At 50.8% G+C, this 19,005-nt stretch overlaps 1 protein-coding gene across 1 annotated transcript in view; it reads left to right on the top strand.

Annotated features, from left to right (window-relative positions):
- Positions 1-19,005, top strand: part of TG (thyroglobulin) — a gene marked incomplete at both ends in the record, with an annotated part of 242,150 nt that overhangs the window by 176,184 nt on the left and 46,961 nt on the right. The gene's annotated exons all lie outside the window — the stretch shown is intronic.

The following is a 19,005-nucleotide window of genomic DNA, read 5'->3' as shown; positions in this document are numbered from 1 at the left end:
CCGCCCCGTCACCTGACTCCTCGAACAATGCCACTCTGCTCCCTGCAGCCTGATGCTTGGCCTCCACGATCGGCTAGACCCCAGGGCTTGTGCCTTTCTCCCCCGACCAGAGCACCAATAGGCAGGTGAGCTCCCACCCCTGCAGGCATCCCAGGCCCCTTCTCTGCAGCTTGTCTTAGCCGTCCGCCTACTCCGTCTTCTCCCCGAGCCACTTCCAAGCGACAGCCTCTAGCCATCATGTCCAACACTGGTCTCTACATCAACAACTCCAGAAAAGTCGCGGGGAGAGACTTTGTTATCTATCCAAGTGAACTCTTAACTTCACCTCTCTGTCTAACAACTTTATAATTCTTCTCTGGCATTTGTGTGCTATTTGGAGGAGTTCAGGGAATCCAATATAGAAAAACAAAACAAAACAAAAGATTGAAAATTGCATTTTACAGATGGGAAAACTGAGGTCCATCCGAGGAAAGAAACATACCCACGGTCTCGAGATGAGAAAGTGGAGTGGAGGCTGGGAGCCCGGGTTCTCGGTCCTCTCCTTGTTTCTGTCTGGCAGGTGGGCGCAAGCTGTGAGCAGGGGCTGGGCTGGGCTGCAAGCACCGTATCCTGCCCGCGCTTTTCAGAAAAGCTCATCGGTCCAGCTGCCCCTTAGAGGTCTGCTCGCTGGCTTCCTACCGACTCCAAGTAGGAGTGAACTCATCTGAAAGAGGCTTTGATTTGAGAAGAGCGGAAGTGCCTCCAGGGACTGAGAGCTGGGGTCTCCCCAGTGAAATGACTGAACAATCTGATTTAATCTGTGACAGTTTTATGCAGTGGCTGGAGGTGGGAGCGAGAGTATGAGAGACAAATGCTTCTAGAAACAATAAGGAGAGAGCCACAGAGAAATGAGTTAATTAACATTGGCTGTGAACAGTCTTGCTTTCCTTCTCCCTTTTCTTTGTGATGTCAGAGGATTGAAACTGGCCTCCGCCTCTTCGTTTTCCCCCAGTCTTTGGACCAACGCTTCTTTTTCTCTGCATGACCTTGGGCCCCAGTTTACTCTTCTTAAAAATGAGATGAGTGGAAAAGGTGATCTCCAAAGAGAGAGCCACTGAATCCCTTTCAATTCTAGCAATCAAGACTCAGTGACCTTTGGAAAATTATTACTAAGAGAAAAGACCCACTGTCACTTTCTTATGAAGTCCCATTAGACAGAACCCAAGCCTTGTCTTTACATCCCTCGGGATCCAGGCCAGGCAGTTCAGGTGTGCTATATGCCCACCTCCTGGTGGGCAATTAGCAGATGCCACTGCCTTTTATCTTCCCAGCATCCCAGGAGGCAGAGTTTCCCAGCTCACCTTCTCTGTGTAGGGGTCAGCCAGTTAGCTCCCCTGCCCACACACCTGGGGCTGGAGCCCCGGAGACCAGGGATGCAGGGGCCTACCTTCCCCTCCTGGCTTCAGAGCCCACGTCCTTTTCCCAGGGCCATGCTGCCGTCTCCACTGGAAGCCAGGTCCCCGAGGGACTCTGTTCAGCAAATGGCTGGCCACCCTTTGAGCGGACACCTGGCGTGGAGAGGTCACAGGAGTGTGGGCTGTGCCGTCTCCAGCTGGTTTCTGTTTGACCAGATCAGGGATCCTTTTGTCACGTGCTCTGCGTTATCGTGTGGACACAGGGGCTCAGACTTCTCAGAGCCTTCCACTCCCAGGGCAGCATCCCAGGACAGCTCTGTGCATCTTATCCACTTGGTGCTTCTAAAAGCCAGGCCTCGCTGTGGGAAAGGAAGTAACCTGAACCCCTTCATCGTATGGCAAGGGGGCGACAGCTCGAGGAGCCCCAACCAAGGGAAGGCAGGTCTGGGACAGTTGGGAAACCTTGGCGACAGTTGGAATGTGAACACCTACTTAGGGATGGAACCCTCCCTTTGGCCCTAGGTATTTCTTCCACAGAGTGTGACAGCGGGAAGCCCACCCACGTGACCTGCTTCTAAGGTGTGGGAGCAGATGGCCCGGGTGGGGACCCTCTTCACCTGTCACATCCAACCCCCCACAGCAGCACCACCTTAGGTGCTCAGCCCTTCCTCTGCCAGGCACCTGGCTCAGCATTGTACAGCCTTCGTCCCCTGGGTGGCTCACAGCAGCCCTGCTCTACAGGCGACATAAATTAAGTAACGTGTCCAAGGTTATACGATCAGTAAGAGGACCAATGGGTTTTAAACCAGGTCTGCCTGACCCCAAAACCCCTGCTCTCAACTGACCATGAAATGCTGTCCTGCTTCTCTGCCCTCTGGTCCAGCCCAAGAACTCAATGGAAAGTGATTTTGAAAGGTCATCAAAGCAAGCTTCGGGGACCATAAACTTTAGGGTGAAACTTCAGTCCAGGGGGCTCAGAGGTCCCGAGGGGTCTCTTGGATGTCAGGTGGCAATGTTTGGAAGCCCAGGGCTGGGGATCTGGCTGGGAAGGGCGGGCGGGGCAGGAGGGACAGGAGAGAGAAGCCAGTTAGGGCCTGCTCAGGTTCAGCTATCATGGCCGCTGTTAGGTCGCCTGGCATGGTCAGAAGGGCAGGAGTGAATCGTGTGGGATGTTTTCCAGCCTTTCAAAGCATTGTTTTAAAGAACCATTAATGCTATGGGGGAAGAAAAGAACCCAAAACAAACAAAACTCGTCATGTTCATACTATCTCAATTTTATAAAACTTTAACATATATATGTAGAAAAATATTAAAGGAAATTATTGCCAAGATGTTTCCAAGGGCTCTCTCTGAGTAGTGATTTTATAGGTGAATTTCTCGATTTCGTATTTACTCCTTTCTAAAATGCCCCGATTTTTCTCCCATGTGCCTGAATTGCTTTTATAATCAGAAGCAGAACTAGAGAAGAATGAGGGTGCCTTGCAAAGAGGGTTTTCAAAGCAAGCAAGCCTGAGTTCAGATTCCAGCTCCCTGGCCTACTGGCTGTGTGTCCTTTAGCGAGTTATTGCACGTCTCTGATCCTCGATTTCCAAATGCAGACATTTGAGATATTAATACATGCCCTGAGGGGTTATTCTGAGGATTAAATTAAGGTCATATTTAAGCAGAGATAAGTTTGGTAAGATGGGATAGCTATGGATTTACCCACGCTGGATCCCTTGGGGGTACTGGGTGGCCGGCTAGGTCACCAAGCTTGACCTAGCTTGAGCAGTCCTTCCCCTCCTTGGGCCTCGTGCAAGCTTGAGCAGTCCTTCCCCTCCTTGGGCCTCGGCTTCTCAAATATGATGGGGAAAGAGTTGGGCCAGACAATGGCTCACAGCCCTTTTGCCTCAACTACCGTGCCCCCCACCCCCTGCCCCGTGCCCCGTGAGTGGTCCCAGGTATCCGCCCAACTGCCTTGGTACTTGCTCAGGGCTGCCTGTGGTCTGCCCTCCGCACCAGGGGCAATAAGAGCTGGGACAGGGCCTTAGCATCGGTTGGCTCCCCTGCCAAGGATCTCGCAGGATTTCCGGGGGGCACCCCACCACATCCTGACCTCGCTTGGCAGGTGCACCACCCCTGTGACCCACATCGTTCCCTGCTCTCCTCTCCGGGCGGGTGCAGCCACAGGCGTGTCCTCCCTGCCCCCCAGGCCCACCTTCTCCTCCTGACGCTCCATGGAGAAGGAGGGTGCGATACGGTCTGCTGGTTGAAACCTGTTTTAACAAAATTGCCCCAGAAGCTCCACATGAAAAATAGATCAAAGCAAGCTGCCGGTTGGAGGCTGGGGACTCAGCACTCTTGCCCCTTTGTTTCTCCTGATAGGACTCCCTGATCCTAGGATATCATAAAGCACCAACTGAAACAGAGCAGTTCAGTGCCCTCACATTACAAAGAAAAGGCTCAGAGAGGGCAAGCCATCTGCTCAGTGTCGCTCAGTAAGTTTGGATAAGTGCTATGACCCCCTGTCCAGCACCCTGTCCACCACAGAGAGCCATTGCCCATTTGCCAGCACTGACCCACATGTCCACGAGCCCCTTCCACCCTCGGGTGTCTGGAAGGAGATCTCATATGCCCTCAGGATAAAAGGGAGGCTTGGCTTTACCCTAAGACCAGGGTGGATGCATCCTAGAAAACAGTTTATGGTCATTTTAGGATGTCGTAGGAAGAAGCCAGATTTGGGACCTCTTGGTGCTGGGGCAAATCTCAGTTTCACCTCTTAGGAAGTCACTAAACTTCTCTCCACTGTTTTTTGTTTGTTTTTATTTTAAAAAACGAGCATAACCATATCTGCCTTGCTGGATTTTTCACGAGTAAGGATTAGAGAGTAGGTGTTACAAAACGAGCACATTGCGGGACAGGGGCGGGGGGCTCTCTGTGGCTCAACTCTCTGCTGACAATAACTGTGCTACAAGCAAGTGCCTTCTCCCCAAACCTACGGGATCCGTGTGAGCACATGTATCCATCCATCTGCCCGCCCGTGCATCCATCTCTCCTTCCCTTCATGGCTTTTAACACGTCATTGAAGCAAAATTTCAAATGTTCCCATTTCTTTTTTTTCTAGATCAGCTTTTCATACTCAGAGTCCCCCCGCCACAGCCAATACCCAGGGCTGGTGGGATATGGTACCTCCAGTCTGTGAGCCTGCTGGACACTGAACACATCTGACAAAAAATGGTCCAAATGAGGTTCAGGCCCCAGGCCGGGTCCTGGATACCCTCATAACCTATAAGCTAACAATGAGAATCCTGGGCAATGAGAATAATCCTTGGCAATGAGAAAACAGTCGTAAAGACAATTATTTTGATGTTAGATCACACAGATACACAATTGGACAGAATGGGACAACAGTGAATATGAAATAGGCTTTTCCTTTCATTTCAAATCTGGATGCTTGGGAAATGCAGGACTCCTTAGAAAGAGGAGGCCATCTGGACACGTGGGCCCAGGGATCATGAAGTTAGTGATTCCTCTATTACATTGCTTTTCCCAGCAAGACTTAGTTTTGCTTTTGGGTCATACACACGAACCACCAGCAAGGCTCATAAGCTTATGGAGCGAGATGAAAATTCATATCTTGCCTCCTAACGGCATTTGCACGTGCTGAGCCCCGCGTGAATCACTTGTCGAAACACACAGGTGCCCGGGGTGAGGACCCCCGAGCTACTCCTTTTCAGCTCACCATTCCATCCTTATCTCTTCGGCGTCACCTGAAGTAGATTATGATTCTGACACTCACTTCTGTGATTGTTTGATGAATGACTGTAAGTGCCGTGAAGACAGAAGTCTGTTTTCACTCAGAGCTGGAACACGGTAGATGTTCCATAAGGAAATAAAAGGAATAGATGGAAACTGAGGAGACACTGTGCCTGCGAGAGACACGCCACCGTCATTATGCCTCTTGTATGATTGAGGAAACCCAGGCCAGAGAGTGTACATCACTTGTCCGAGTTTATCACCAAGCTGGTAAAAGAGAAGGCAGGGTTTGAACCCAGGCGTCTGGCTCCAGAGCCTGACTCTTAAATACTCTGCTCTGAGGCATAAGGAAATGGACAGACGGTTCCATAAAGCTGAATCGACCCCTTTTTATGACAAGATCACGGCACTTGTGTGCTAGAGGGTCAGGTACATCACAGGTGTTCAGTAGATGGACCAATAGGCATATTGATAAAGTGGTATGTTGGGAAGTGGGTCCTGAACCCTGGGTGCTTAGAAGTTCTGTTCAGAGGATGTATTTTTTAGCTGACTGTCCATGTGACTTGGAAGGTCTGGAGTCTGGAAGAGTAGGGGAGATAGCACATCTGTACTTTGAGAAGGAGCGCGGCCGCCTGCCAGGGTTCACGTGAGAACTAAACTTAAAGACTTCAGTGACAACTGGTTCCCCTCTGCTCTCTGTCCTGGGCTCGGTCCCCTTCGTGGCTCACACCACTGTTCGTCATTATGTATTTGTTTCTTTAACAACCCCAGGTTATAAACTCCCTGAGAACACGATCCCATGTCTATTATATTGCTCAATGAAAAATCATTACCTAGCAGGTGCCTGGCACATAGTAAGCGCTCACTGAATTCAGTCGAGTGGATAAAATTACCATCTACAAGTATCCAGCACAGTGCAGGCAGGCGGGGCTGTGCTTTCAGGGGCAGCCTGACCCTCTCAAGGTGGCCCTCTGCCCCTGAGCACAGTTGGGAGGACGACTCCCACTTTCTTCTGAAGCTCCTTGAGTCTCCCCATCTTCCCTCCCCCCTCCCCAACCCTGAGCCCCCCGGCCATGGTCCCAGCTGCCTGGATGGTGCCAAGGAGGGAAGTGTGACTTTGCAAAGCTGTTTGACAAAAATAGTGAGCCACTTTGAGGCCACACAGTTTCTGTCTGTAGCTCAAGTTACCGTAATGAAATGAGACCCCTCCCTTCGTGGTTCTCAGATAGGAGGAAGTGGTTCGGACCCAGTGTACTTATTTCCTTTGGAACTCTTGGGGAGGAAGGAGAGGGAGGAAGTCAGTCACACAGTACAGCCTCAACGCATATTCATTAAGGGAAGGAGAGATGGATGCACGGGTGGGCAGATGGATGGATACATGTGCTTACAGGGCCCTCACGTTGGCTGACAAGAACCAAATGCTCTAGCCTCACATGCTGGAAAATTTTAATGAGAATTTTAAGCTCCAGCTTCTTTCAGAGCTGGGGGAAATAAATTCTTGCTGAATGTCAAATGAAAAATTAAAACCCAGCAGCATCTATTAATGCAGGAAGCTGATTGGGGTTTATTGAAATGAATCATTTCTAAGTCTTTAAGAAAGATCCACTCCCCTTGGAAATACATCGCCCGCACTCGAAGCTCAGCGTGGGGAAATTTTTTCTGTAATAGGAAAATGATTTCAGTGCAACACAAACCTACCCATCCCATGTCTGTTCCACTTATATGAGATGGAGGAACACTTAGAAATAAGCGTTCAGAAAAATCATGAAGGAATGTCCAGGTCATCGGCTGTGCAGTTTGACCCATCATATTTAACACAGTCTGCTACTGTTTACTGCCTAGGGGTATACAAGTAACTTGGGGTACTTTAATTGTCTGGGTTAGGAATAATATTAATAGCTGCTATTTAGTATTTAGCGTCTCCTACATACTGTATATAATTTAAACTTCTTACTAACACACACGGAAGCTGGTCTTCTTTTTACGAGGAAAAAACTAACCCTCAGAGAAGCAAAGTAACTTGCCCAGAGTCACTCAGTTAGTTCACTGGTGGCTGACCCAGAACGTTGGCCCAGGTGTAGCTGATTAAAACAATGGGTTTCCCTGGTCTTACTTCCCTGATTCTAGATCCGTTTAAGATGCAGGAGTCTAAATAGCTTTCAGTCTGTCTGTTCCATCGTTTGTTTTTTTTTAATTACTACTGTTCTTGAAGTTTATTTAATTTATTTTTTATACAGCAGGTTCTCCTTAGTTATCTATTTTATACACATCAGTGTATCCGTGTCAATCCCAACCTCCCAGTTCATCCCACCACCATCCCCGCCCCGCTTTGCCCCCTTGGTGTCCATACATTTATTCTCTACATCTGTGTCTCTAGTTCTGCCCTGCAATCGTTTTTTAATATTATTACTGTTACATTTGTCAGAGCATGTTAAGCACTCTTGAATAGCATTTTTCCAACTGGAGACTATAGATTGCACCAGATTTTGCCAGAACTTTGATTTGGCCTTACCTCCCCAGTTTTAAAAGGACCACAGCCCCAGTTTGCGGCACCTTATAGCAAACTACAGAAAGACGATTTGCAACTATGGGGTGTTATTTCTCCTAAGACAGAAGCACTGCTTTAAAGACACACTTTCGTCCTTCCCACATCTGCTCTCGCTGAGGTAAGGCTCCCGCTTCCCCACCTCAGCCGTTGGAGCCCTCAGAGGCTCTCACCAGCTGTGTGACTTGGATGAATCACCAAGATTCATAACCTCTCTGAGCCTCATTTTCTCATTTGTCAAAAGCAAATAATCATCGTAATCTTACAGGATTGTGCCGAGGAGTGCAGGAGAAGAACCTTTCATGCAACACCCCTCCCCTGCCACTCAGCTTGGCAGACTCTTTCCCTTCACTCTGCGTGCATAACCCTGATTCAGGACAGTCTGAGGCCAAAACCCAGGTCATTTCCCTGACACCAGGCTCTCTGGACATCTAAGAACCTAAAAAGATGTGGAGTGTGCCGCACTCCTGAGGGGATTCTGGTTCTCCCAGATCTCTTCTACTCCTCACATCTTGTTTTCAGGTTTTATGTGCCTGGTGTGTTTGCCCTTCCTTTAATACTGCTCCTGCCCTGTACACAGCCCACCTGCTTGGATCCTTGTTGCTTATTATCATCCGCCCTCGTTGGCATCTTCCCACAGAAGATCCACACTCCCAAACTCCTAGAAGCACTATTGTGATGTCCACCTGCCTGGGCTCCACGTACCTTTAGACATCATGACTCCACACTGATAGCATTTATTGAGCACCTACTATGTGTCTGAAACTGGCTTGGGCACTTTGCATATGTCAGCTCATTTCATCTGCTCGATACCTGTGTGAGTTGGGTACCATTATTCCTGCCTCACAGAGGAGAGAATGAAGGCCTGGAGAGGTTTAAATGTCTCGCCCAGGGTCACGCTGCTAAAAAGTCTAATAGCGAGCAGGAGAGCCCTCGGTAAGAAGCCTGCTATGTGCTAGGATGTTCTGCGGCTGGAAAAAACCTTCTCTGGCAGGAGCGTGCCCGTCCCAGCTCTCCCAGCCCTTCCTGCCGTGCGGTTCCCCATCACTGAGCAGCCACGACGTGCCAGCCGCCGTGTTAGGTGCTGAGCCTCGCTTGGGACCAGGCTCTGCCTGTCCTCCCAGAGCACATCTGTCTCCAGAAAGTCCACCTGCTACCAGCTGTGTGTCTCTGGGGTCCTGAAGCCTCCCCCGCCCCAGCCCCCCCATGCCCCCCCAGATACCTTCAGCAGCTGGGCATGGTCTCCCCTGGGAGTAGCTGAAGCAGGGCCGCCAGGAGCACCATCACCGCCTCTCCATCAGCTGCTGCTTCTGCGGCAGGGTGAGCCTTGTGCGGTGCTGAGGAACCCATGCTGTCAAGAAGTGCAGTTGCTAAACCAGTTACAACTTCCTCTGCTAGAAACAAGAGAGGCTTGCAGAAGGCAGGTTCCTGTTTTCAGCAACGGCACCGAGCAGACTTCTCTCTGTAAGGACAGGGCAGATAGCAGCATTGTTCTTTTTTTTTTGACAAAGCACTTGGGAATATGGGCAGCTTGGTTCTAAATGTCTGGGCCACGCTTGGCTTTCAGACACTGGAACTTTTTGTCTCTAATTAAAAGGCAGAGGAGGCCAAGAGGCTGCTCTCACAGTCCCCAAAGCTCCCTGGGTCCAGGGAGGCTGTAGTTCAGAGCTGCAGCTTCTCTTTTCTCAGTTTATTGATGTCACTGCCCAGTGGACCCTGGAGCAGAGCTTCTGGCCCTGGCTCCGCTGTAGATGAGTTTTTAATTGGCAGAGGCTTGAAATAATGGGCATCAAAGACCCTTTACAGAAAGGAGCAACCCACCAGCCTTCCCAGGGAGGCGCACCACCCCTCGGCTGTGCTACAACCAGAAGAAACTAGAAGGGTTATGAAAAATAATCAGCTTCTCCAGGTTTCTGCTTCAAGTTGACTAAGAAAACGGGGTAACTGAATGTGTGATGCTGGATCCTGGATCAAGGGAGAAGGACTAGAAAAACATTGGGATGGAGGTGGGGGATATTCAAATATATACGGCATGTTAGGTCACTTGCGTCGATGGTAATTGTCCTGGGCGTGAGAATGACATTATAGTTATGTGAAGAAAGTGTTAACTTCTGAGTATTTAGAGATCAAGAGGCATGGTGTCTTTAACTTTCAAATGGTTCATTAAAAAAAAAAGGGGGGCTTCCCTGGTGGTGCAGTGGTTGAGAGTCCGCCTGCCGAAGCAGGGGACATGGGTTTGTGCCCCAGTCTGGGAAGATCCCACATGCCGCGGAGCGGCTGGGCCCGTGAGCCATGGCTGCTGAGCCTGCGCGTCCGGAGCCTGTGCTCTGCAATGGGAGAGGCCACAGCAGTGAGAGGCCTGCGTACCGCAAAAAAAAAAAAAAAAAAAAAAAAGAAAACACACACGCATACAAAGAGAAAGAGAATGAGAAATGTATTTGAGAAATGAGAAAGCAAATGTGGCAAAATGTTATACTTTGTCAATCTAGGTGAAAGGCATAGGTGCACTGTACTATTTCAACTTTTTTGATGGGTCTAATAATTTTTAAATGATAGTGTACAGCTCCCTGTTCATAACATGTGAGTCTCAAGCAGGAAAGCCCAGGCACATGGGGCGCAAGGGCTTGTTGGTGGCAGAGATGGAAGCTGCCGGGATGCCGACTCCAGGCGGCCCGCCCGGAGTCACCTGCGTGAGCTGGGAACACCAGATGAGTTCCCTCTGAGAGCCCTGGCCCAACCCGTGCTTCACAGAGAAGACAGAGCATCCAGGGACTTGCCCAGAATCACACAGCTGGTCCCCAAGCAGAGCCAAGGCCAGTGTCACGGCCCCAACCCAGCAGGGCCAATACGGCCGGCGGGAACAGTCATTTAGAAACCTCTCTTGGTGTTGTTCTTGAAGATGAATTAAAAACACCAGGGCTGCTTCTAGATTTAGCAAGAACTCTGCACTAGAGAGAGGATTCCTTAGACAACTCGTAAAAGCCCCTGCTCTGCACAGGGCACCCTGGGAAGGTGCAGAGGAGATGGTGCAAAGACTGAATGGATGATTCGCCTCGATGGGGAAGAGCGGGTGCGCAGGGAGAGGCAGAAGTGGAGTTTTTTTCCCCCAGAATTCACACAGAGGAGGAAAAAAGGTTTAGATTGATAGTCAAAAGTCATGCGCTTTCGGCAACTTTTCAAAAAATATTTACTGAGAATCTATTGTGAGTTAGACTCTGAATCCATTCCCTCATTCAATCATTTATTCAATGAAGTTTTCCAGGCACTGGAGTTCAGCCGTGCATGAAAGCCCCGCCCTCACTGAGCTGATTACCTCCTCCAAGGAGCCAGGGGATAAGGACTGGACTATAGTGACTGTCAATTCCGGTGACTCTACAAGGAAATGACATGGCCAGCGTGATAGAGGGGACCGGGGTGGGGGGTGGGCCCTCTGTGCCATTGGCTGAGACCCGCGGGGGTGGAAAAGGAGCCGGCCTTGGCACAAGCTAGGGGGTTAGAGGCCCATGCAGACTCTGGAGGGTAGGGGAAAGGCACAGTGGGCCTTAAGGAAGCTTCGAGTCTGGTGGTGGAGGCCGACAGCAGGCAGGCAGGGACCAGAGAGCGGTCTCCATCGAAGGCAGCAGTCCACACCCAGGAGAAGCTGCTGCGAAGGAGAAGCCCAGAATTTGGAGCCGCGGGAGCCCGGGTGGCGGGAACCACTGTGCCCATGTCCAGGGGGTGACTGGGTAGCCTGGGACTGTTGCTGACTTGCCCTGGCCCTGGTGTTTCACTACCTCCCTGGCACCCCCGTGGTGACCGCGCCGAAACAGAACGTGTGTGAGAAGATGTTCTTGAAGCTGTCAACCGCGCTGCCAAGAATGCTGGGCTGCAGGCCGAGCAGGGGGTCCGGAGGTCGGAGCCCACCCTTAGCAGGGGCTGCCCCCGCCAAGGTCCTTGAGGATAAGTCTGGGGTCGACCCTGGCTGGGTGACCATGTCGTGTCCGGCGGCCACACTTTAGAGCACATGGAGACACCCAGGTCCATAGGTGTAAAAGCATCCGATTTCTGGAGGGCTTTGCGAGTTAATTCGCTGTTAGGACCCAGGCTAGTGGCCACAGGCAGGTTAGCAAGATGCCCCCGTGAGTTGAGATTTGCTCGATTAATTTCCTCGTACTTATGTGCAGTCGTCACCTTATTGAAATGACATGTTCCACTTTGTAAACAGCCAGATTTACACACTTAATATTGTCGGGAGTCGGGTGTAACCTCCCCACCTGGGGGTCCTCAGGTCTCCTAACCCAAGCAGGACCAAGCCCACTTCCCCAGCGTCAGGTCTCAGAGGGGCTCCAGGCTCCAGGAGGTAAAGGTGACTCAGCGTCACACGGCAGGGGATGCAATGCTTAAGCCCCACAATTTACAGCTTGGTCCAGTGTTAGCAGCTTACCAGTTCTACTCGAAAGCACTTTTCCTTCTTTCTACATAAATGTTGGAAAGGATAGAGGGTGAAAAAGGTGACCTCAGTACTAGTAAACCCCCTGTCAACGGGGAGAGTCAAGTGTCAGCTCGTCCACTCAGTAGGGAAGTTCAATAAGCAGGTACCGAACATGAGACTTGTACTTGGTGCCGTAAAACTGTCGATGGGCTTCTCCTTTTCAAAGGGGTTAAACCATACGAGCTTCAAGATCCCATGCAAGCTACTGGGTTCTCTGAGAGCCAAGTTCATGCACCTCCTATGGCTGGATAAGTACTTATTCACTCATTCAGTCATTTATTCAACAACCATTTGTTGAACACCTGCTATGTGCTAGGTGCTGCCTTTGGTGCTGAGTTAGAGAAAGGAACAGGTAATGGCATAGAAGGTGGCTGAGAGAGTGGGGACAGCAAGGAAAAGGCTCATCTTGGAAGAGAATTCTGAAAAGATCCCAGAGTGCCACCAGCATGAAGATCAAGGGGAGGAGTCGTCAGGCAAAGCCAAGGGCATGTGCAAAGGTTTGGGGTTACAAGTTCTCGCAGCGTTCAAGGAGCAGAAAGCAGGGAAAGGGATCTCATATTGGGGGGGGCGGTGCCAGGAAAGGAACTCGGCTCTTGCTGTGGCCCCCCTTTCTTCTTTCCAGTGGCTCTCTATGTCTAGACTTCACCCGAAGAAACCGAGGCTCCTCAGGTTTAACTTACTTGCTCTGGGTCCCCCATCTGATGAGGTCTAGCCCCGGGAGGTGAGCTTGCTGTCACTGTTTTTGCTGCCTCCCACCTGGTCCTCTCATGTCCCAGCACTTCTGTCGTTCCGTCCCAGCCCTGTATGCCTGAATGAGACTTAGCGCCTGTCTCCATCCTCCTCAAGTGCCTACTGAAGACTTCTGCATCCTACAGGACCAACTCCATCTGTTTTCAACGTTCATCATAGTTTGTCCTCCCATGAGTCCCCACTCAAGGCCTCCACGCCCCGTTCCTTGCAGTGACCTCCTGCGCCCCTCTGCGCTGCAGCCAGGGCTCCTACCCCTTCACCATGCACTTTGCTGCTGCCCTGCCCTTCCTTTCCCTGGGTGAGAGGTCCTCCCTCCTGCCAGGCCCAGCCCAGAGCTCACCTTGTCCTTACGAGTTCCCAGACCTCCCCCAACCAAAAGGGATTGCTCCCTCCTCGCAACACCCCTTGGAGTTTTACCTGCCCCTGCAGAAATAGGGCACATGCATATTGGAGTCAAGAGAAGAGAGTGGTTCAAGGTATTTCGGAGCTGCGTGACCTTGCCAAGGTTTCTGAATCTCTCTGTGAGCCAAAATGGTGTTACTATAATCCTCCTTCTTTCCTAGATTGTGAGAGTCCATAGGAGGATGTGTGTAAATTACCTAGCATAGGGCAAGGCACGAGGTGGGGCACAGAATATGCACGCCCCCCCCCTTTCCTTTCAAAGTGGAGTATAAGCTGGGGAGGGCAGGGACAGGTCTAACACATGACCGTGAGCCCAGCACGCCGCCTGCCCCCACACATGACCCACACCCGTCCATCAAGTGTACAGATACATGAAGGTGGTGGACCTGCTTTCAGAACGAAAGCATGTACACTGTGAACACTGGCTCTTCACCTTTGGGGAGCACAGTGAGCTAACCTTGAAAATCACCTGGGAGACGTCAGACCCTATTGTTTCTCTAGAAGTGGGAGTTGTTCATGTTTCTGGAACCATCTCCAAAGCAGGGTAAGTGGTCCATCTGGATGAGCTGAATTCTCCAGCTAGAGTGGGACCTGAACGTACATCATCAGAATCTTTGCGCTTATCTGGGAGACCTCTTAGAGCTGACAGTGTTCTTGGGAAAAAGAGAAGCAGAGGCTCCGTTTGCACTGGGGTTTTCTGCTGTGAGGAGTTGCATAAATGCTGCTGATTCACCAGAGCTGTTCTCTTCTATTCTTGCTCAACCCGACCCCATTGTGTCCCCCTCAGGGACAATGCATTCCCAGAGCCGGGGAGGCTCTCTGAGCAGGGAGCCGGTTTCAGCCTTCGCAACGTTGCAACTTTGCTTTCCTTATTAACTTCCTCTAGACACACTAAGATGCAAACTCTTTTGTTTTCCAGACCTAACAGGTGTTTATTTATTTAAACGAATATTGTATTACGTAAATATTAGCCTCACGCCAGTCATGAGGCTAAGCTCTGGGGGCACAAGGATGACTGGGACACATGCCCTGTCACCCAGGAGGTCAGGGACGGACCACAATGACAGGGCAGCACTGTGGGAAGCCAAAGGAAATGGTTCCGAATGTTGCAGTGGGCCCGAGGCTCAATGGACGGGTGGTGTTCAGCTCACGCGTGAACACGAGCAGAGTCCACTGAGGCTACACACTTGCTGGTGCGGGCCAGGACGTTCCGTTTGTGCCTTCTCGTTTTTTCTCGTTACGGGATGACGAGTTGCATCTGGTCTGGAGGTGGAAGTGTCTCCAGTGAGGAGGGGCATCTGCCACTCGCCGGCCATGCTGCCCCCTGTGATCTCCTCTTCCCTCTCAAATGCACCTGGGACAGGCTGATGAGGTGACCCTCCTCAGATCAGTTGAGTCTCAGCCCAGACCCGCCCCAGCCTTCCACCCACCCTCCCCGCATCGTGCTTGGCGTCTGTGTGGATTCCTCCCCGGTCCTCACGGCTCCAACCTGCCGTCTCAGTGACCTTCCCCTTTCTCCTACTGCCTGGCAGGCTCTGCTGGCTTTGCGTCTGAATTTACTTCTATTGTTCCCCTCATTTTAGGATCTGCCAGAATCAGGGATGAGTCTCCAGTCCAGGCCAGCCAGGGCTTGATCCTTTCCTCTTAGGGACTCAGAGCCTGGCGGAAGGGCTCATGTTCCCTTTACCCCCTGCAAAAGGTGGGCTCAAGCCCTGTGCCCCCAGCTCATGTCCTCTGTCCTAAGGTGATGTTCTTCAGCTGTCCCAGTGGCCTATTCCCCAGGCTGGCTCCTGCCCCGTGACATTGGTGGGGAGGAGGGATGGGAGATGTGGTACCATCTGTCTGCAGGATCTTAGTTCCCCAACCAGGGATCCAACCCATGTCCCCTGCAGTGGAAGCGCGGAGCCCTAACCACTGGACCGCCAGGGAAGTCCCTAAAAAAATGTTTTAAAAGGTTAAGGCTACTTAAGTGATATTTATAAGTAACTATTTTAGAATTTTCTTCCTGTGCTCCAGTGGATTGTCTCGTGCACCCTATTTAGGAGACCAAGACTCTAGTAGAAGCATAAAGGAGGAGACAAGGCATCATTTCTAAACGAAGAGCGTTCTCAACAAGGAATTGGGAAACATTGTGGGTTATCTTCCCTTGAGGCAAATATGTAGTCAGTCTTAGGGGAAGGGCACAGAGATCCTTGTGAATTCCACTTAGAACAAAGACAAGAGGCAGTCTCCCCAAGAGAAAGAAGAGGGGGTGCATAGTGGCATCCGGTGGTATCAGGCCCCATGAAGGGAATTTCTTCAAGGGTATCCCTAACATCTCCCTTTCCCATCTCCATGTTGGTCTGACTTCCAGAACCGTTAAGTTCCATGAAGACAAGGAGCCTACCTGTTTTGCCAGTGCTTGATACCTAGCACTAGTACCTTGCATGGACCAAGTGGCCGTCAAGCATTTACTAGGAAGCAGGAAGGGCAGGGAGGGAGAATTGCAGGGTGGGAGAGAGGGAGTAATAAAACAAAAAAACTCCCGTCCCTGTAGATGACAAACTTTCTGAGGGTTTTAATCATCTTCAGATTCCCTGCAGCATCTGGCATATAAGAGGGGCTCAAAAATGCCTCTGGAATTATCCTGATAAAGGACTAGCTTCTAGCAGCAGAGCAGGCTGTGTCCCTGGGCTGGTAGAAACAGCTGGACAGACATTTAGAGATCAGGCCTCTGTGATTAGCTTCCCAGCATGACCAGAGTCAGACCTCTTAACTGCTTTGCCCCTGTATTTTCATCTCATAAACAATAATAGCAATTAAACTCACCCAAACACCTCAAAATGTGCTTTAATGGCACGAAAGGAGGTTACGATCTATCACAGGATGGTTGTGGCTTTTATTAAAGTCCCCTTTCTAACTTCTAACTTGCTTATTCTATGATGCCTTAACACTTCTGTGAGATAGGCTTTTCACGCGTGATGAGATTCTGTGGTTCTCCTCTAAAGAACAAGCTCAAAGCTGGCCTTGATGTAATTTAGAACGGTGTCATCCATTTATAAGCCACTGGATGGGTGTGAAATTGTCAGCCAGCCTTTACGGAGCCTCAACTGAGCCACAGCTAATTATACCCAGCATCATCGGGCCGCCAAGGAGGGATAGGAAAGGACAGACAAGCTCAGCCGCTTAAAATATCCTCAGCCAAAACAGAATTTCAACCCCAAAGGCTTCTTTAGACTGGAGAAAATTTCACTATTTTTTTAAATTTTAGTTTGAGTAGCAATAATGTTATAAATAATAATAACTGATCTCTGACAGTGCTCTACAGGTTATAAAGTTTTTTTCAAACCTGTTATTTCATTTAATTTTTGCAAGAACTCTTTGAAATATCAATTCTGAGTTTAATGACAGCTACTGTTTATTAGAAACCTAACACATGTAAGCACATTACCTTTTATGTCACCAGCTCTTCTCAACAAGCAAGTGAGGTAAATATCCTTCTTACCCCCATCTTACATTTGAGGAAACTGAGACACGGGGGGTGTAACTAGCTTTCCTGAGGACACACAGCTGGTAGGCGGGGGATGTTGGACTTGAACCTGGGCTAATAATTGACATACGGCCCATGCTCTCGATGCCGTACCTTGAGACACTATTATATACCCATTTTACAGGTGGGGAAACTGAGACCCAGGGAGTAAAGCCACTTACCGAGTTGTCAGCTCAGGACTCAGGAAGATTTCTCTAATCCCAAAGCCCATTCTTTTTTCTACACTGTATAACAATTTATACTTCTTTTCTCTGACAAATTTGAAGGAGATGGAGTTGCAAATGATGTGACATGGACTCCGGGAGCTCAGCTGGGGCAAGGATTCAGGAGGGTACATATTTAGTTCATAGCAATGCATCAGCACCTTAGCCAGAGTCCCCTGGGATTATCCACACGGGAAAGTTTGGGGAGCGGGTCTGCTGGAATGATGGGCCCCGGGGCTACCCTCGTTTACAGGGCGGGCGCTGGGCTCAGACTTCACACCCAGCTAGAGCTAATACAAGATAAGAAAGTGGGCAGTGGAAAATGCCAGGCCCAACTGAACACACAAGGCCAAGTGCGGGAGGGTTGGGGTGTGAGGCTCAGGCCCGAAGGCACAGCCGCCAGGACAGGCCCAGGTCGCGGGTTTCACTTCAGCTGGTTGTGCAGACAGTTCGCCCTCTGCAACCTCAAAGAGCAAGTCCACGGTGGCCTCTGTGGCCTGGACGTTACAGGAACCCTGGACAGTCCACTTCCGGTGCGACCCTTCCTTCCAGGCCTCCTCCCCACCCTCTGTGGCCAGCACAGGGACTCCCATCCTGGAACCTGAGCCCAGCACCCTATAGCTGAGCTCCCTGGGGCAGCCCCCTCCCCACGCTTTTGCTCGTGGAACCCAGGAAGGCCCTCTTGGGCCAGTGCCCTTCCTCCCAGCACAGGCTCTTGCCGAGGTGCCCCTCCTCAGCTGACCTCTCCAGGGATGTCACACCCACACCGGCCACACCCCACCTCTCTGCTCTGCTCGCTCCACCCAGAGTCACCACCAGTCATGTCCATGCAGCCCAGGTCACCCCTCCTGCTGCTACTGTCCCCTGAGGGGACACCCTATCCCCCAGCCAGTTCCCCTCCTGCACACACAAGACCATCCACACCTGCCAGAGTCTCAGAACTTCCACACACACTGTGCTTCTCCAGGGCAGGCACAGGGAGCCCTTTCTACGGGTCAGGAGCTGATCGGGGCCATTTACTCCAGGGGAGAAGGGAGAAGGAAGAAAGCAAAGGAGGGAGAGATGGAGAGAGGGAGGCAGTCGGGGGTGACGGGGAGGAAACTAGTAATCAGACGTGGCTTTTGCACTCCTGGATGTCTGGGCTGGGCTCTGCTGTCTTCTAGCTGCTCACGTTTGGTGGGGAAGTTCACACACCACAGCTGAGTGTGGAGTCAAACTTACAGGGAAAACAGGCAGCTCAGTCTCTCCCGTGGGGCAGAGTGGCCAGGCTTCAGTTCTAGGCCAGCTTCCTCTGGGCTGGGAATCCAGGCTGTGCCTCTCGCCCCTCCATCTTTCCACCTTGAAATTAGATGTGCAAGTGCAGCCCTGGGCAAGGGCTGGCTACCCCCAGAGCTGCCGTCAGTACCATTTATTCATGTAACCTGATGTCACCAACCCACACAACAAAACTAAGAGGGATGAGTAAAATCCCGACTTTACAAAATGGATTTGGTGAAGTTCACTGATTTGGTGAAGTTCACTGATGCATCACCGTGAACACGGCAAGGCCACTAAGGGACAGAGCAGAGGCTCAAACGCGAGTCTCTCTGATTTCTAAGCCCGTGTTCTTACCACTTCTCTACACTGGTTTTGCTTTTCAAAATTTTTAAGAGCACGACAGTGTAGAATTAGTCAGCAAAGGGCTACCATTCCTACTTGGGGGGACCCACAGAACTAAGAGGAAGAGAAGGAACGGAAGCCAGTGAAGCGTTTGCTCTGCCCCAGGCCCCGTGCTGAGCTCCTCACACTGTGCTTCCCACACCTCTTGCAATAAGGCTGTGAGGTACGTGCTGTATCGTTGAGGGGACTGAGGCTTAAAGGGGTGACTGATTTGTTCAAAGCCAAAGGATAAGAATGTGGGAAAGCCTAGGCTGACATCCTCCGAGGCCAAGACTTGCCCTCTCTTCCACACAGTCCCAGCTGCCCTAGGCACTATT

The sequence above is a fragment of the Grampus griseus genome (assembly GCF_964374135.1).
Source record: "Grampus griseus genome assembly, chromosome: 17".
In the NCBI taxonomy this organism is placed as follows: domain Eukaryota; kingdom Metazoa; phylum Chordata; class Mammalia; order Artiodactyla; family Delphinidae; genus Grampus; species Grampus griseus.
Note: the sequence above shows the minus strand (reverse complement) of the source record. Positions and strands in the feature narration are given on the sequence as shown.